The following is a 20,797-nucleotide window of genomic DNA, read 5'->3' as shown; positions in this document are numbered from 1 at the left end:
TTTTACTGTATACTATAGTTTAGATAAAAATGTACACTGAACAATATCAACACTATTCTAACAAAACATTTAGTACACCTGTTCAACAACCAGAGAAGTTTTAAGAGAAACTTCGTCCGATCAGGTGCGAGCTCGCGTGTACGGTGAAATGTTAATTACCCGGGTACCGTTTAATGGAGTGATCGATTAAAGAACGGTTTGATTATATCGAAACATCGATTAACGGAACAATCAAGTGTACGCGAACAGTGTACTGCTAAAATTGCTTACCTTTCATTCAAACACTTTTGTTTTCGTTTAATGCTGATACTTACAGAACGCAATCGATCGGTACCGTTAACACTCTAATGCCGACGAAATTTTTCATCGTTCATTTATAAAATATTTTTGCATAATTCGGGAAACCGAAGACACGTTTGTTCTCAAAATTGCCACAAATTGGAACGTGTCTAAAAAAGTTAGAAAATTTTTTTTCGTCACTGAATCCATCACAGATTTGGAGATTGCAGTCTCCCTTTCACACGGCATCCCTAATTGGCAGCATAAGCTGTAGAACTGTGGAATGGGACAGCTTTGAAGCAGGTAAAATATTGACAATTTTCGGTTACTTATTCGATCGGTTTGCTTCTAAAATTTTTTAAATCTTGAGCTGTTAAACTTTTAATTGGTGGACTGATCAATTAGGAACAAGACATAACATAGAACAAGTCAAACTGAAATAGCAAAAATGTCACTAGGCCTCACAGACCTACCGGGGTTAAAAAGTTAAGTTCGAGTATGAAACCTGAACTGGTACTACGGGGTCTTTTGTGACCCTAGCAGAATTGAAATAACAAAAATTTCACTAGGGCTCACAGACCTACTGGGGTTAAAAGGTTAACTTCGATTATGAACACTAAACTGGTACTACGGGGTCTTTTGTGACCCTAGCAGAATTGAAATAACAAAAATTTTACTAGGGCTCACAGACCTACTGGGGTTAAAAGATTAAAAGGTTAACTTCGAGTATGAAACCTAAACTGATACTACGGGATCTCTTTTCTCCCTAGCAAAATTTAAATAACGGAAATGTCACTAGGCCTCACAGACCTATTGAGGTTAAAAGATTAAAAGGTGAACTTTGAGTATTAACCCTAAACTGGTACTACGGGGTCTTTTATGACCTCAGGAAAATTGAAATAACAAAAATTTTACTAGGGCTCTCAGACCTACTGGGGTTAAAAGATTAAAAGGTTAACTTCGATTATGAAAACTAAACTAGTACTACGGAGTCTTTTGTGACCCTAGCAGAATTGAAATAACAACAATTTTACTAGGGCTCACAGACCTACTGGGGTTAAAAGATTAAAAGGTTAACTTCGAGTATGAAACCAAAACTGGTACAGAATTGAAGTAACAAAAATTTTGCTAGGGCTCTCAGACCTACTGGGGTTAAAAGATTAAAAGGTTAATTTCGAGTGTTAACCCTGAACTGGTATTGGTTTCTTGTGACCCCAGCAAAATTTCCTATATTCGCTTCGTAACCGTGATACTTCGTACTCTGAGAGAACAGAGTACCATCCCAGGGTTTGGTATTATTGTAGGGTTTCGTTATTGACAGTAACTAAATAAAGCTGGTCGTTAGGGTATAGTTATCGCCGAGAAATATTGCATTTTCACTGGCGAGATCAGAGGTGGAAGCGAAATCGAGGGATCGAGCGTGCTTCTTTATTACGCGCTTCCTCCGTTTTCATGAATCGGATGTTGTAAATCATACCGAAATTACGGTGAAACCGCGACGCGAAGTGAACCGTGGCAGCACGCCGATGGTTGCCGAGTATTTGGAATTCCCGTAACGATCGATAAATATTCTGCGGGCCTACCTTTTGGGCGACTTCACGGGATCGCTTCCACCTTCTTTATCGGCGCCCATTATTTTCGGTAGCGAGAACGCCCGATTGAGATAACAGACACGGACAGATTCTTACGCGCCGACTAAATTAAGTCTTTGCGGCCCGGAAAGAAGTGATACGGTAATGGGATCTTTTTTTCCTTTTTTTTTTTTTTAATGATTACAAGGACCCCGAGGATCGTTAACCCCTTTACTGCAAGCGCCGTGTACCTACACATACGCGCGACCTGGAAAATCACGAACGCGAATTACAGTGTTTTCGAAAACGACATTGCTACCTACATTTTTGTTAACAACCGTCGACTCGAAAGAGGTTCACTGTCGCGGTGGCAAGTTGCTTATAACGGACGGTCAGTTTGTTAATTTTTCCCGTATCTCCATGGAAATTGCTCCTGTTCACGAGGACACATTGTGCCGCACTTAGAGTGGCGTGTACTCATTTTGTGCCTTATTAATGCTTACGCGGACAACCAGGTGATTTTTTTTTTTTGCACAGTCTCGCCTGCGTCTTTATGCAAATTAAGACGTGTCTTCGCTTTACACAACGTTCTCGGATTGGATCGGAATCGAAGGGTGAATCGAAGAGATACGCAGGCTCGCGAAAGTATTCGAACGCCCTTCAAAACGGTATAACTTCTTTTAAATTGGATCACCTGACATTTTTTGAGCAATTAGAAGAATTGGTTTTCCAGATGATGTGAAAAAAGATTTGGAGAAAATTGCAATTGGTAAGAATTACATGAGAAAATAAAAATGGCACTTTTCACAACTTTTTTATTCGAGCCCGTTACGAAAATTTAAAGTATGCGTCTTGTAGATCTATGTTAGTTATACACATGCTGAAAATTTCAGCGAAATCGGTTGACGCAGATAAAAATGGCACGAAAGATGTTTGAATCTGTGGATTTTAAGCAGAAACTGACAAAAAGTCGTGAAAAACGGTGACTTTCACCGCTTTTAACTACTTGCAGCTCGTGTGTATATTAATCGAGTACGATGCAATTATCAGTATCTGTATAACTAACCTAGATCTACAAAACGTATATTTCAAATTTTCATTACAGGCTCAAATAAAAAAGTTGTATAAGTGCCATTTTCATTTGCTCTTATAATTCCTAGCAATCGGAATTTTTTCAAAATCCTTTTTGCACGTCATTCAATAAACTAATTCTTCTAATTGCTCAAAAAAGGTCATACGGTTTGGTTCGATTTTAAAAAAGTTTATACTGTTCTAAAGGGCGTTTGAATACTTTCGTGGGCCAGTTGTATACTGATAGAACAAGTTTGGACAACGCGAGCACAATGCTTAATAACTTTGAGAAGAATACGCGCTTCGTCAATCACACGCAACCGCGAAGAAACTAATTTGTTCGTTCAATTTAAAAGCACACGCGCACAATGATCTAAAGCGATTTAGAGTGTGTGCCAGTACTTATGAGACTGACTGTGGAAGAAAAGACTTTTTTCGGGGATAATGCTACCCTTAAAATATGCAATTTTTATGGTGTATTACAACCATCGTCATCATTGAATCACATTAATTTCTTCTTTTTTGTTTCTTATTTTTCCTTTTTGTTTAAAATTTCGATTTTTGTGCAGAGTTGTGCAGAATTACAATTCAATTGCTCAATTGAGCAATTACGACGTAACTGAATTAGTACAACTCTGGCAGTATTTCAATTATATTGTATTCCAATTACAAAACTGATTAAAATAATTAGTAATTGAATTAAGTGAATGGTTTGAATTATGTAATTCACTCACGACGTAGTTAAAATACTATGTAATTGAAATACAATGTAATTCAATTGTGCAATTGAATGACAACGTAACCGAATTAGTACAACTCTGGCAGTATTTCAATTATATTGTATTTCAATTACACATCTGATTAAAATATTTCAATTATATTGTATTTCAATTACACGTCTGATTAAAATATTTCAATTATATTGTATTTCAATTACACGTCTGATTAAAATATTTCAATTATATTGTACTACAATTACACATCTGATTAAAATATTTCAATTATATTGTACTTCAATTACACATCCGATTAAAATTATTAGTAATTGAATTAATTGAATGGTTTGAATTATGTAATTCAGTTACGACGTAGTTGAATTACTATATAATTGGAATACAATGTAATTCAATTGTGCAACTGAATTAGCACAACTCCGTTTTTGTGGCGAATGTCGCTAAATTTTTTCGATTCCGACCGCTGCGCGGCAGTCAAAGTGTTAGGGCTGACAACTGGCCGATCAAGGCGGGCGTTAAGCAATTCGAGAACCGCTGTCGGGACTATAGTGAGTAGCGGCACAAGGACAGCACACGAGCAGCACACGAGCAGCACACTTCCCTCGGAGCACACGCACCTTTTCGATCCCCGATTGTCGATGGGCCCCGCATCCATGCCGATCTTCTCTCTCTCTCTCTCTCTCTCTCTCTCTCTCTCTCTCTATGTGTCAGGAAAAGGTATATCCCCCTTCTTGGTGGAGGCGAAACGGGCCCCCGAGAGAACAGTGGCCCGATTCAGGGTGGGTATAGGACACACTTGCGGGGCTTTTTCGTGGCCCTTCGCCGCGGGGTGGACTGCAAGAGGAAAGGACAGACCCTTCGGGCCTCTTCCCAACACGGGAAGACTCCGTTCGTCGAGTTCCCACGGGGAAACGCACCACCTGTGCGACGGAATGAGGCCGTACAACCCCGTGCGTGTGTGCGTGCGTTCACGAAGAAAGAACCGAGAGGAGGACGTGTCATGATTTTCGACCCTAATTTCGTAGATCGGGGATACACGCGCACCCGGCGCACAAACCGCCCTCTCCTGACCCCCGTGCACACGGGGTGTTAAATGATTTGGTGGATCAGGACCCGCCGATAGATCCTCCTCGACCCGGGATCTAATTTTACGGGCAACCTGTCACAGCCAGACTTTTACGCGATTGAGACAATTCGGGGTGCGTCGGGGGGAGGGGGAGGGTGGTCCCCCTTTCTCTTCTTTTTCGCGTGATGGTTTCTTGACTATGCCTAGAATTTTAGGGCTGAAGCAAATTAGGCGTTTCGCCTGTTTTGATCGACTTTAACGCAGGGGTGAGTGCTTAGGTGTCGGGCCTCGTTTACGGGGGGAGATGGGGGAAGGATGGTCGACCATTGTGATCGGAGAGTATGTTAACCCTTGTTATCTTAGACTACGGTGTTTTATGCGAAATAAAAATTGTTTCCATAAATTGTGAGCTGACTATGCCTAGAATTTTAGGGCTGACGCATTTTGGGTATTTGTTTTGATGAATTTAATTGACTTTAATGCGGGGGTGAGTGCTTAAATCTCAGATATTGTTTCGGGGGAGGGATGATCGTCCATTGTGAATAGAGGAGAATGCTCTAACCCTCATTATTACGGCTATCATACTTTATTTCTTCTCTTAATAATTTTAATCAAGTGAAAATTATGCAACTGCAGTTTTAACCCTTAGCACTCGAATGGCGACTACAAGCCGTCACTAAAAAATGGTACATTATTAAATTTGTTTGTATTTAATAAATTACTAAACATTTCGGTATTGTACGAGTAAATCCCACCACTTTCCTACGTATAACATGAAAAAAAAATATATAGAAGGGAAATATTCTAGGTCGGAAGAAGTGTCTCGTTTTGGAGTGAAAATTGCTTCGAGTGCAAAGGGTTAAGTCTTGTAAGTATTTTTTCCGTTTTCTTTACGATATACTAATTTTAATTATAAACGCATAAAATCCGCGCTCTACTTATTAGGTACCACATTTGACAGCCAACGTAATTAATTACGCTGCTACCACCGCGGAAAATAAAATGTACGCAACGGAATATCGTCTTGTGTTGCACTCGGCACAGCTTCGCCAAGTGCTCCGTTGCATCGGTACGAAACCGAATCGTCTTCATTTTACCAACGAAGAAAACAAATGCTTTCCATTAACCTGACGAAGGGAAAAAGGTACGGGGACGGAGGGGGGGGCGGCTATGAAATTAATTTCACGTGTATGAATTCGTATTATTTTAATTTACGTTCGCCTCTTGGTCGTCGTACAACAAGCGGATACACTTTTAATGGGACACTAAGGGTATAATTAAGAGCGGTGATGTTAATGGCGAAGAGGGGGAAGGGGGAGGGAGGGGGCAAGAAAGTGGAAGCCGACGTCTTCTTTACAACAAAAAATATGGCACCGCGTGTTCCAGAGAAAAGAGAAATATATGTATATCGGTTTCATGTAGAAACGTGTAGTGCTCGCGGCTGAAACGGCCCCCGTTGTTAATTAGTCCCCTCGTCGTTTAAGCCCACGAAACGGTCTGAAGGAAAAGAAAGAAAAAAAAAGAGTCAAAGAAAAAACGTCGAACACAAATTTCTTAAACGACAGTGTTCTCTCTATGAGCGCCTCCTCGGAACGGCTCTCGAGAACACCGAAGGACAACTTGTTCCGTGTAATCCGGATGCCCTTCGTTGCGCCCAGGCCTCGCAAGAAATATTATCGTAGCCTCTCACGTGACTAATTTCCAATGAATTAATCCCGCATGATTTAAGGGCTCGGCCGCGTCGAATTCGCGCGTGATCGCCGACCATTTATACGACACCCTCGTTTATCTCGCCGCTAGGAGTCTCATTAATATTAACCCGTAACAAAACTAATTTGTCAATTTACGTTTAGCAGCGTATTGGACGTCCCGACGCGCTCTGTATGTCACTTCTCTGTTTTTTCGAGGCTGCGTTCTCTTCTGAATTTTATTTTATTCCTTTCATGCATTCACGGTGCGTGGTGCACGTTCATGTACAAGTTCCAACGGTGTATAGTTAAGTTATTCGTTTCTTTTGCCAGTCTCTGTGTTTCGAAAATAGTTTACTTATTTTTCGATGCGTATACACTTCTCCGTGAAATTTATTTATACTCGGGAATTCGTGGAATCGGTTTTTCTTCAATGTCCGTCTGGAAATTATTCTCGGTAGTTGTTCATTAAATTATACCGTGTTTAATATAATCACATTAATGAGTAATACAAAATTCAACGAAATCAGACTTGAAATATCTTTCGAATTAATCATTTTTCAATACTTTTTCCTAGAGAATGATCAGCTGCGTGGAACAGTGTTTACAAAAATATGTGTTGGTATCTAAAAAAGTGAAGGCGACCTCGAAATCTCCGGAACTCTTTCACCCAGAACAAAACTGTTATCGCCATATTGTGGTCCTCTTACCGAAAAACTTCGGTCGATCAAGTTTTCTCGTATTTTCAAAAACAGCGGAGACTGGTCCCTCGTAACAATGAAATTATATGTTCGCAAGTTCAATAACTGCATAAACTGCATAACTCCATATATCGACCCTTTGCACTCGAAGCTATTTTAACTCCAAAACGAAAGATTTCTTCCGACCTATTTCCCTTCCATATGTATATTTTTTCATGTTATACACACGAAAATGGTGCATTTTATTCGTACAATACTGAAATGTTTACTAATTTATTAAATACAAACAAATTTAACACTTTGAACGCCCCACTAGAAACCCCAAAAATTCCTTAAAATCAAAGTAAGTTATTTGATGAAATAAAAATTGCAAAAAATTAATTGTATGATACTGAGTAATCCTCCAACTTTCTTGCATGTTACAGATCCTAATCAAGTTTAGTACAATGAATATATCAACGTAAGAATTCATTTTAAAACATGCACAAATAATTCCGTCACCCAAATATGGGCGACGCGGCGCCGAACGTGTTCTGAGCGTTTTTTCTCTTCATTTCGACGATGAAATTAACAAAGTTAGAATTTTCGGATTTAGATAAAATATGCGGAGTTTTGTTCGATAACGTTTGTCCATGTTGAAGGCAATTTCATAGTTCCGCGATTGAAGAAGTCCTCGTCTCTATTGGTGAAAAACTTGACCAGCTCATTTTCACAAGCCTCTCTTGAGGCCGGTTTTTTACCATCAAGAAAATTTTGCAAATGCTTGAGAAGGTGATAATCGCTTGGTGCCAGGTCTCGGAGCTTTTGGCGCGTCGTCAAAATTTTCTTGATGGTAAAAAACTGGCCTCAAAGAGGCTTGTGAAAATGATCTGGTCAAGTTTTTTACCAATAGGGACGAGGACTTCTTCAATCGCAAGAATTATGAAATTGCCTTAAAAATGGACAAAAGTTATCGAACAAAACGACGCATATTTGATCTAAATCCAAAAATTCTAACTTTCTTAATTTCATCGAAATAAAGAGGAAAAATCGCTGAGAACTTTTAACTTCACCCAATATTTTGTTAATGAAACAATTTTTAGTGGCGCCTTCGAGTGCTAAGGGTTAGTAAGAAACAATGGAACGCAGTGGGGCGTCGGTATTGTCGGTTTGCCGAAAAAAAGGTGACCGTTACGAGAGGACGGAGAGCGAGGAGCGAGACAGAGAGAGTTAAAAATAAAGTTCAAACACGCATCCCGGTAGGGGACCGTTGTTCGAGTAACCTTTCAAGTCAACATCGACGTTAATTCGAGTCGGTGTACGCGAAGCAGGTGGCTCCGAGGTGGAACCAGGCCGAGGAACGATGAGACACGATTACCGTGAAATAACGGTATGTACGGTAATGGCGAAAAATGCGAACCGCGAAAATTGCACCCCTCCGCGACCTCGGGTCTCCATTGCTTTACCGTAACCGTGCATTTTTCTTCTTTCTTTTGCTCCTGGCTGCCACGGAACACGCAGCGCGCAGCATCGCCCGGCGACCGACAGCATATCAAGCACGTCGAGAGCCACCTTCGTGAATCGTAACCGTCACCCTAACCGCGGCCTCTGATCCTGACAGCAGGTGTAATACCTATGTACTCGGTCCCCGTGGCGTGGCTCGATAATTCCGCCAAGCTAAACAGATCACGCCGGTCATTTTCGGTGTTCATCAAACGATGAATCTCGCGTGATCCTCCCTGCACACGGTACGTTCTCCTCCGTCGGCATTAAACTCCCGAAACGGCGTTCTCGGGCTCTTCCGCCGCGAATTCTCTCTCTGACAGTCCCGGTGAAAAAAGTGTTCCTGTAATTTTTTTTCTTTCCTTTTCTTTTCGTTTTCTTTTTTTTTTTTTTTTTTTTTTGGTTTTTGACCACGGCAATTTGCCGGCGGCCGTCTCGTGTAGGATCACACTTTATACCGCTCCCGTTTCGCGATTCGACGCCGACAATGAGTCTCCGCCGAGAGACGCGCGGAGACGCGTCGATATTCATTACTCGTGACGAATTCATAATTGCCGCGTGATTGCCTGTTCAGGCCGTAATTGATGCCCGACCGTGTAGACATCTTTTACATAGTTTCCTTTTTATGTAATCGTTCCGGGGATCCGGGGGAGGATCGACCGGGCCGATCGATCGCTGTGGGGCGAGCTGCGATCGCATAAGCGCGCCCCGACCAGTAGTGGACAATAATGTAACACTAGATTTACGGGACCCGTCGAAATGACGGACTCTAATATTCTTAATTTACGAATATGGAGATTGTAAAGATGCATCATAAAGATTTCTTTGTGTATATATTATTTAAAAAATGGCTACAAATTTTGATAGATACATTCATGTTATTTTTGTAAAGTAATGTAAAATTGTCATTTTTAGTGCTCCTTGAACCCAGTGTCAATAGCCGTGAAAGAAGAAATCGGAAACCGGTCGTTTTCACTCGTCAGGTTAAACGCCTCTAAAAATTTTTATTTTTACAAAAACGTCCTTCAAATAATCGGTCTTCCATTTGCAAAATCAAGTTCCTTCGAATCGACAACATACGCAAAATATTAAGTTGATTCACGCGTGCCACTGTTGGTAGGTTTTCAAAAATGGCCGCTACAATGTGGTAAAATATATCAATTTGTAATCAAAAGTTGCTTTCCTCTTCAGGGTATCCTTAGCAATTAATCTTCTCTCTCCGTTATTTTTCAAAACGGAGAGGATTCTTCAGTGTTAACAATTAAGACGTTTATATAAGAGTTAATACTACTTTTTGGGCAAATAAGGTTTCAAATCTCTCGATCCTATTAATTACCTGTAAGTTTACTTTTCAATAGATCTATGCAAGGACAACGTAACAGTGAACAAGAATAATTTTTCGCACAGGCGTCTCGCGGATTTTTCACTGACACTTATTGATGGGCTCCATTATGTTAACTCAATTTGCAAGGATAACGGTTCCGCCGTGGACCCGGGATAAATAATTGCGTATAGCGCTTAAGCTTCATTTATCCTTAAGAGATGCAAATTTTATTCGCGATTTATGCGACTATGTTCATAAACGTAACTTTAACCGCTGCCGGTTCGGCTGCAGATTATGCATCGTAAATGTACAAAATTTAAGGGCCTGTTATTAGCGTTAATTCGATTGCTATTTTTCGTATTAACATAAGTATAGTGTCACTCCTCGAAGTCGTCCAAATTTACGGAAAAGGTCAGTCTCGGGGGATGGTAACTGTACATTTTTGAAACGGTATTTGCGTCGACGGTTCTGCGTGTATCCTTTTTTTTCGGGAAGTTTGATGGTCTCGCAAGGTGCACAGGGCCTTCAAGGAAGGACTCGAAGACTTCAAGGGTTTCTATATTTATCTCTCGGTGACTATAATAATATAGTCATCGAGATTGCAAAAAAACTTCTAATCGCTGCAACCGTAAACTAAATTACAGTGCAAGGGGTTGAACCTAACGACACGTAGAGTTGAAGTAGAACGACACAACTTAGGCCAGTGGTTCTCAAAATATTCTGTCTGGCGGCACACTGAAATCATTCATTAATACTATTATTATTATATTTTTTTTTTAGATTTAGATATTTGTAGCAGTCAATACTAAAACTGCCGATGTATATTTTTGTTCTAACGGGTGCTTCAATGAAGAAGTTCATTCGGAAAATTTCTGACAAAAACATTTTTATAATTTCCACAATTGTGCAAGAAAAAATTAGGAACCAGCCATTGCGACTGGTTCGGTAGTTCTAGTGTTAACAGATAAACTCGCTCTGCACAGATAAACAATTCAACATTTCGTGGCACCCTTGCGACACTTTAGAAAATAATTAACTTGGCACGGGCGTTCTGAAATGTTCGAATAACGATCACAATTCAGTTTAACGCTGAAGGTGTTAACGAACGCCGCCATGAATCAAGAGCACACCGTCCCCGTGGGGATTCCCTCGGTTTCTCTGCCTCGACTCTGGTTTTTTGTTTTCCTTTTTTTTTTTATTCCACCAAGTTCATTACCGCGTTGGATTAATGCTCGGGAAGGATGCAGGGACGCGCAGATCGGCGTTTATGATTCGTTCGCACGACGAATAATCAGGCATCAAGTCGAACGGATTCTCTGTTCCTACTGGCCGGAGGACCGCGAAAGCGACGCGGCGTTTTAATCGACTTCGGGTTAGTCCAGCGGCCGTGGAAAACGCGAAAGAAACTAATAAAGGCGGAGGACGTGCTGCAACTTCGTCACGCCGCTAACGACTATTTGCTTTCCGAACCGTGGAACCCCTTAACACGTTCCCTGCCGCGCGCCATTTTTGTTGCGTGTCGCGCGAGTCTTGTCCGTTTTATTCGTACGAACGACTGGAGTTATTACAGTGTACAGACACAATTATTGCAGTGTTTTCTCGATAATTGTCAACAACACGGGTCTTGCCAGCGACATATATCGTCTAGGAGATACTATACTTTCATCCACGTCGTACACGTATTATGTTTATTATGACTCTCGAGCTTCGAGGCCCCTCAGTAGTGGGAATAGTTCTGCGACTATTATCAGACAGATATTTGCGACATCAATCGAGAAAAGAGTGTACTGGTTACTTGGTAACGAATTCTGCACCTCTCGCTGTAGGGTAAACGAGGGAGAGACGCCATGTTTTTGCGTTAGGAGCCAGTAACAACTTTGTTCTCGTAGTAATTAAAACATTTTATTCTTTTTTTTTTATGGTGCAATAATTAGGGTAAGAAGATTAGGGTGGGATTTTTATAAAATTTCACTTTTACACGCGACTCCTTAGCGCGTAACCCCATAGAGAATGTTCAAACGGATTTAGATTGTGTTCTCCCCGAAGAACAATAACGTCGAAATAATTAACTGGGCGGAGATGTAAGGTTAATAACGTTTACGCTTTTTCCTCGATGGCTAATGACGAGTTTTTTTCCTGTTTTTTTTTTTTTTTTTTTTTTCGGCGGACCGATCGAAGGTAATTGAACTGCGCCACTTTAATTGAGCCGTCTCATTTGATTAAAAATATAAAAAATCGAGCAACGCGAGATCTCTAATTAGCCGAACAGAGTTCTCATTCGGCGAAACAGGTTGACTTCCGCGGGACGTTTGTCGTGTCTCGAATTAATTATCGGAAATATCAAGCTGCCCAATTTGGACGTCGTCGAATTCACCTCCATGACGGCTGTACGATCTACGAAAAACTTTCACCTCGCCAGATTGAGTGGTAAAGCCGATTAAAGTTTACGCAACAACGCCGGGCACACGAACCGACGCTGGGACCTAGTTGCACTGGGACCAATTAATCACGACCGGAGAAGGCCTCTTTTTTCGTTTTTTTTTTTTTCTTTTTTGTAAATTGACGTAACACGCGTGCGTACAATCTGCCAGCAGCAATCTGTCGGCGTTACATAAAGCTTAGGGTCCATTACGCTCCAAATACAGAGGAGCCTTGATTACCCGAACTAATCAACTCGCGCGCCACTCGGAGAAACCGAATCCAGATAATCGGGCAACTACATTTTTCCGCGCGGTACTTTTTTACACGATTTTGAAATAACACGGTCCAAATAAAAACATACATATGCATAAACAGTGAGTCCAAAAAGTATTTGAACACTAAATTCCCCAGTCTCCAGAAATCGTCGGCGTTTAAACAGCGACGAATTCGTTAAAACAAATAGCACAATAATCATCCTGGTCTCTTTTTAAAGCTTCGGGCTTCTACTTTCACCAACCATCGTTCATTTTTGCCTAAGATAATTTGGCTCCACCTGGCAGGTGGAAAACTGAAGACATGATTTCTTTCGAAAATGGTATCGATTGAAGCGTCTCTAGAAGCGTTGAAAATTTTTTTTCGTGAACGAATCTTCCATAGATTTGAAGATTGAAGTCTCCCCTTTACAACGATACAAGAAAACTTGATGTAAGATTTTTTTACATCGTTTTATTATGGTTTAAACGAAAGGTGTACAGGCAGCTTTACAGTGACACAAGGTTCACCGCGTGAGGACATTAATACCACCGAACTTGGTCCTCATTTTTGTTGCGTGAAACGGTGAAAAAAATCGCACATGAATTTTCAAGGCATCGTTGTAAAGGGGAGTCTTCAATCTTCAATTCTGTGGGAAATTCATTGACGAAAAAAATTTTTAATGTTTATTCTAACTATAAAAATATCAAAATATTTATTTATTCAGATTTCTGGCGATTTTTATCACAATACTAGTTTGTTAGCATATACAATCAAGGCGATAACAAATAATTAAGGATGTAATTACTAGAAAAAATGCGTTTCCTAAGGAACCATACGCGTCCAGCTCATTTCCTGTGAAAATGATAATGCCAACCGAGATTCCAATAAACGCCATGCAACGAGTTTTATAAATAACTTTTTCATGATAATACGGTTTGGACCATACTGTATGGTACACTTAGGTTGGTGAGTAGCGCGTGTAATCGAGGGGCGTTGCTATCGGATAGTTATCTGACAGGTAGTTATCCGGTGGCCACGGTGCTTCCTGTACTTTCCAAATTAATCCAGAAAAATCAGCCATTTCAATAAAATTCGGGTAACCCATTCACGAGTTTTATGATATCCAATATTATAAAGAGAATTTTTTCAACTTTTCTAATCTCTAAAATACTGCTCAAAGCAGGCCACTGATTTTTTGTAGGAATTGTATATATATTTATAATAATGTAAATAATATTAATATAATATGTTTTTAATATAACATTCATCTATTATTTATTTTAATATAACATTATTATAATAATATATTAATGATTTAATAATACAATTAACAACGCTATCATGGCTCAATATTTCAATAATTAATTTCTACATGGAATAAAAAATGGAAAACTTGATTTATGAAATATTTTGATAATTAATGAAGATAGAAAAAAGTGTTTGACTGCAGAAGTGAGTCGAAACATTGTTTCGTCACTGTACAATAGCTCCAAAATTAAGTAAAAGCTTGAAGCTTCAAAGTGAGTCCAGGTTTATTGTCGCACGATTCTTTTTCACAAAGTTGCGACAGTTTGACAATCGCCATTTTTTAGAAAATCGGAAGCCCACTGTTCGAACACTTTTTGGAGTGATTCTACGTTTTTCGACGGCCAAATTCGTTCGAAAATTATAAATTAAAGCGATGTCTTCCAGGGACATTCTTACGACGCTTAATTAAGGGTAGAGTAACACTTTGTGTTAATTGAGCCGAGCCGTAATCGCAGGTAAAATCGAAAATGGAACAGACCGGAGAGCAGCGTTCGATTAATGACAGGTTTGCAAATGGAAACGACAGTAAATCTTGAATAAACTTCGCAAAAATTAATTATTGCTGCGAAAAGCCTTCCTTGCCCGCATTTTGCAAAGAAATACGAGTAAATGACACGTCCTTACTTAATGATAACTTATCGTGATCCGCTTTCTGTCTGGCTCATTCGCGTCTTGCTCTCTCGCGCATGCTATAAATTGCTTGTGCCGTACTTTCCCGACCCATGGCATTTACACGAATAACATTTAAATACATTCATACTCCTTTTCGAGTTTACCACGTAATAGGTTCGAATTAGTACTAATAAGAATCGTTCTACCCGCATGTTGCGGATCATTGGTACGATCTTATCTTCAGACGTTTTGCGAAACAACAAAGTTCTTTGGCGAACGCTTCGGAAGATCAAACGAACCGACTTACAGCTTTTCACATTTTTTTCTACAAATCCTTCGAGTCATTGCAAATAATGTAATTTAAATGCCTGACACCTGCTGTTTAGTTTACTTACTGGTTTGGTTGTGAATTTATCGAGCTACTTTCGTCCTTAAAATGAACTAATTTCCTTCTTGGCTGTATTATTATAAGCAGCTTAAAGCAGTTCAATTAGCTTACTCTTATCAAGCCTCTGATTGCGTTTATTTGCCGCACTAAAAAAAGCCGGGAGACTTGTACTCGATAATTGTAGAAAATAATAAAAGGATATTCTGTAGGTTTACCAATCTCGTATCCTTTAACAGTCTCTTCAGAACCACAAATAAGCAATTTTATTAATAATTCCATTATAGATTATTTAAATAATACCCGAGCCTGCTTTCCGGTAACAATGTTAAACCAGTTCTTGACTTACGTGCCAGTAAAAGATTAATGATTGGAATTACAGTAAAGCCTCGATACATGTGAAAACTGTGGGACTGAATCGCATGATTTCTTTATAAAACCTTTACCAACGTACTCGTCACATTTGTCCGATCGAAATGACACCAAACACGACGCTATTCGCATCATTCGCATACTCGTTTGATCCGCGATACAGTAGAACCTCGATTATCCGAACCAATGATACAGTGTTCACGTATAACTTCGGAAGGAAAAGTCATACAACAATAAATCTGGGTTCATCCGGCAAAAGTTAACGAACAAATGTGGATTAAACGTTTAATCGATTTTACAATGAAAATAGAAAATTGGAGGGAGGTGATTAAATAAATTTTCGCCTGGAACCGACCTGCAACGCGAACGCACGGTCAAGAACGAAAACGTTCTATCGGTGAATCTGCATCTTCTCGTGCGCTGTGTCTACCTAATCTTACATCGTGTATGACCGCGCAATTCTGCCCTTCTTGTTACTCGGGTCTGCGACCTGACACTTTGAACTCGCCTAACCGGCGAAGATAAACTGAAATTCAGTTGGACGAATCTCCGGTAACGCAGGATCGTCCGATAAAGTGTCGGCCGGAAGCCGAGAATCTGTGCGCAACATCTGTTACGCAAACACGATCACTGTTGGATTAATCGTGTCAGGCGTCGCGTGAACTCTTGCCGAAATCCCGAGTGGATCGATCCCGTTTCGCATGGGCCGAGCTTGCCGTGGAAAGACAAGTAGTGAGGCGAGATAGGATACGAAGAGGGGGTCTCGTGTTCTGTCACAGGAAAGAAAAAGAAACAGGGGTGGGAGGCTAGGAAGAAGAAGAAGAAGAAGAAGAAGAAGAAAGAGGGAATAAGGAAAGGGGGATCGTCGCTTGCGTGGCGGGGTGCCGGGCCCGAGATGTGGGCAACAATATGGCCCGTGCTGGGTACAATAGCCTCGTATTATGTGCACAACAAGCGGCAATAGGGCCACGTTAAGGTTACATTACAGGCCAGGTTGGCTCTTCTGCCGCATAAAGAGGACTCACAGCTCGCTGCACAATGCGATAGGAAAAAGAGAGGAGAGCAAGAGGACGCCTCTATATGTATATTCCCATATAAAAGCTCGCCGGTGTGCGAACTCGTACGTGTGCCCCTAAGGAGACGTGCATGCACGCCACACAACCAGATCGTGTGCAACGCGTGTTGCTCGGCTGCACGTGGTGGGAGCATGAACGGCTTCCAGGCCTGAGAATCTTCCCACGTTTCTCGTAGCACGAGCCAAGAGCGTACAAGCGAAGAATTTCGGAGGCTACCCATTCTGCGGCCCGTGAACCACCGTGATCCTTGCCGGGGGTTCGCGCAACGAAAACAGGGAGAGCGAGAGACCGAAAGAGAAGCGAGAGAGAGAGAGAGAGCGAGACGAAGTCATCGACAACTGTTTTCGAACGACCGATGAAGAGGGAGACGAGGAAGCACGTTCCGAATTAGCGTCGACGGGGCTGGGCTTCTTACACCTTTTCTCTCGTGATTCCAACCGAAACCAGCTACCGAACGATTCTCTCGGCGAAAGCTTCGATCTACCGTGCCACTTTTGCCATAACCATGCCACGATGGTGCCTCCGTTCAGCTAACACCGACGCCCGCCGAGATTGACTCCTGTCGAGGTAACGATTTTCGAAAATGTTCATTTTTGCTAGGGCACGTTTGGCACCCTTGTATGGGTGATGACAGATTCTAATATAAATCTTTACCCCTGTACAAAACTGTTCCACTTCCTTGAAAGAAGTGATTCCCAAGGTCATTTGAAGTAACTTTTTCCTTCGAGAAAATATCCTCCGCGGCCTTGTTCTAGAGTTCTCACACGCGAACCAATCAGACCGCGGCTACAGCGGACGGACTCGAACTCGGCCAATGCCGACGCCACGCTCAGCGCGTGCCGCTGTAACCGCCGTTCCTATTGGTCCGTGTTTTTCGTGGATAACTCCCTAACAAAGCCACGGAGGACATTTCCGCAAAGGAAAAAGTTACTGCAAATGACCTCGGGAATCGCCTCTCTCAAGGAGGTACAACGTTCCAGGGACACACTGTATAACGCGACTGAAAAGCTGTTTGGAGAAATTGTTACGCATTTGCCAGTAAATTCACAGTACACCTAACAATTTTTTTTTTTGTGTATTTACTGTGCATTTGTCGCTGCGTAAAATGTATTTAGGCAGTTTTCCTCGGCAGCTTTTTGATCATTGTAGCAAAAGTTAAGATTAAGTTAGGACTACTCCGGCATCAGATTTTCAATTTTTATTTCATTATTTCGATTTTATTGTATTACGTGGAATTGTTTCAGCTGATTTTATTTAAGACATCACGACTGCTCGAAAATACGCCCTTGAAAGTAGCAGCAGAGGAACACTAGAAGTGTTCAAGAGTGATTAGTAGACTGCGGATGTTTATGCGAAATAACAATGCTACGTAAACATTTATTTCTTGTCTCGACGATTCTGACGAGTCGAAAATAGTACGACAGTGTTATTAAACTCTTTAAATGTCTCCACTGTCTAATATTCTATCTGCGCATTTTTAGCATAAATTCGGCAAAGTAACAACTGTGAATATAGTAGAAAAGAGAATCATATCAATGTGTGTTGCGCTACTGTGTAGAGACGGTGGATGAGAAAAAATTTGAATCTGGTTTCCCCGGTTCAGGGAAGTATCGTTGTCGTTAACGCGATTAACAATGACGCGACCAGCGCACTGTCTCGATGATAGCGAAGTTGCAGCGCGGATAACGCTCGTTACGTTCAGCTTTAACACGCGCGCGACCGCGTGCACGCGCGCGCGAGCGCGAGCGCGGCTTCGCTCGCTCGCTCGTTCGCTCGCTTTTACTCGCATGCAGCAGCATCACATCCGGCTCGGACGACCAATCAGTGTAATTATCCTACCGGTCTCCACCAGCGTATACTCATGCTAATGCCTCGTTTTCGACATCGAGCGTATTATACCGACCAATCTGGACAAAATCACGTTTATCCGGATGTGAATGCCCAACATTTTCGACGAAGATTTCTTGATTAAAATTATACCTCGTACGAACAGTATCGGGAGATAAACATGTGGATAAAATCAAGATTTTGAATCGAGCAAGAAATGCTTCAGCCGTTGTATCAATTCGAGTACTGTTATATCTGTGTGTATACAATATATGTTATCCTGCGGCAACGAAACTATTGATTATATTCGAGTTTAATTACGAACATAATTATGACCAATATATTTATTTATTCGTTTTATTTCGTACGTTTCCGGTGGGATGGTTTTTATATGTGATGAGATTTCAAGGATACTAATCGATAGAGATCTGTGGGAATATCTCAGATTTGAGGGAATATTTTAGTACTGTCCAGCTTATAGGAATAAATAATAAATGTCCGATTTGGGAGTTGCCAACAGCAATGGGGCTATCACTTGGTTGCGAGTTTCATTAAAAGCATCGTCAAACGACAGCTATGACGGAATCCATATTTTTATTTTACGATCTTCGATTTGAGGTCTCGAGGATGCTAACTAATACCGAACGCGTCATCATTGAGGAAATATTTTAATACCGCTGGCTTATATCAATTTATTGTAAATGTCAAATTTAAAAATAACATTCTAGACCGGACTGTCCCATAAAGAATTATTGAAAAGGTCACCGCTTGTTATTAGAATTGAGAATTTTTTAATACCAATATTAGATTTACAATTTTATAAATAAACATAGTACTCAGCTCTATGCTATCTCTAATTTCGTGAAAACCGTACTATTAAAACAATTCCAGGACTTGAATTTAAGGTTATTTCTCATGAGAGTCTGCATAACCAGAAACTTAGATTAATCACGAACCACCCACATTTTGAAACGTGGCCAACAATTTCATTCATTAGATGTGTATAAATAAAATTCTACAGAAAGATCTTCCGGAATGTGTTTGACTATGGAACTAGAAAATCTACGCTTGTCTTCAAGACTCTCTTATCTATCTGCGATATAATATCGCAGTAGTCTTCAACTTGAAATAATATCAAACATATTATTAATTCCGCTTAATGAACGCTTCGTGTATGTACGAGTTGCATTTAATCTCGTTCTCCAATTTCTTCACTCTTCTGTATCAATTATCATTTTCCAAATATGAATATATATTGCAGCCGAATAATATTCAACAATTTCATTTCATTAATTATTTGTCACGTGGATTTTTATACATTGTGCCAACTTGCAAAATGCAAGAAAATGTGTATATTAATTAAACAGAATTTTTGTACTATTTTTACGCTCCCTGCAAATGAACAAAATACAAGGAAATGTCTATGTTAAACAAATAAAGTACTTTTATACCATCTTCCTACAAATTCATGAAATACAAATGTCTATACTAACCGAACAAACATTTTACTCTATCCTCGAATATTCTCGAAAAAAAACAGGACATTTTATTTATTTAAATTTGTACGAAGATGTTCGTTGAAATAGAATTGTTGAAGCAAAATTTTCAAGTATCTCGACACATTTCTCGTTTGCAATTTGCTCGTTGAAACTTTCTCATTTTCCGATTTTAAGAATTTATTTATGTTAAAGGTGGTTGACACGATTCGCAACGGAATGAATATTTCGGGCCCTAATACAAGCTCCGAGCAACAATATCAGAGTTTTATTTCGAGTCTCGGATGAATCAGTTAATCCGCCGTTTAATCACCGCACAGCATCGGCACGCCTCGATCAGCCTATAATAAAATTCCATAGCTAAAATTATATCCGCAACTCGACTGCCGAACGAGATGTTCATCGATGCGTGCGCATTAATAATAAATAGATGACACATCAGTATTCGGCTGACGAAATTATTTCAGCGTAACTGAGTAGTCCGGCACAATGCCAGAACGAACGCGAAAATATATTGTGCCGAGTCCGGCACAATTGTATCGAAGACGCCGTGTGTCATAGATAATACAGAACGAGATAGCGAGTTTTCACAGTCGTCCTATGTCTCGCGATTCATTCAGTGTGTATTATTACGTACGATCAGTGCGACATGTGAGTGATCTCCGATAAGTACGAGGAAACATTTCACATTACTCCGCAACGCGTGGCTGGTGTACTTCGATACTCCGATCATGCTGCTTCGCGCGTGCTACGCGTAGAAGGTAATTAATGCGTGTTCACGTAATGTTGCGTATATTTTATTCCGCACGATTAGTTCACTAATTAGTTTCACAAATAATGGTTGGAAAGATCTTCCTCGGTTCGTGAGTGACCAGACAAGTTTTCTAGACATTCTTTATATTACTAGACTGCGGATTTTACGCGTTTATGGCAAAAATGGGTGAGTGTAATTTCAAACAGTAAAAACATTAGAAGAATTTAAAAATACCGTTACATTATTTTCGACTCAATAAATATGTATGAGTCGTTCACAGGCCAAATCGATTAACACCACTTTTTGAAATATTTTTAAGTGTCAAAGCACTTGGTTTAGTCATTACTTTTTTATTTATAATAAATTTCCCAAATA

At 40.4% G+C, this 20,797-nt stretch overlaps 2 protein-coding genes across 4 annotated transcripts in view; both read left to right on the top strand.

Annotated features, from left to right (window-relative positions):
• Positions 1-20,797, top strand: part of LOC143358808 (tubulin monoglutamylase TTLL4) — a 116,213-nt gene that overhangs the window by 72,797 nt on the left and 22,619 nt on the right. Inside the window, exon 1 of one of the 3 annotated variants that reach the window (XM_076796298.1) lies at positions 20,339-20,429. The exons of the other annotated variants lie outside the window; for them this stretch is intronic. The gene's annotated coding sequence lies outside the window, so the exon portion shown is untranslated. Of the gene's footprint in view, positions 1-20,338; positions 20,430-20,797 lie in introns of those variants that run through there. 3 annotated transcript variants of the gene reach the window in all.
• Positions 1-20,797, top strand: part of LOC143359014 (enhancer of split mbeta protein) — a 105,667-nt gene that overhangs the window by 73,012 nt on the left and 11,858 nt on the right. The gene's annotated exons all lie outside the window — the stretch shown is intronic.

Source organism: Halictus rubicundus, chromosome 1, assembly GCF_050948215.1.
Source record: "Halictus rubicundus isolate RS-2024b chromosome 1, iyHalRubi1_principal, whole genome shotgun sequence".
Lineage (NCBI taxonomy): Eukaryota > Metazoa > Arthropoda > Insecta > Hymenoptera > Halictidae > Halictus > Halictus rubicundus.
This window is presented reverse-complemented; position numbering and strand designations above follow the sequence as displayed.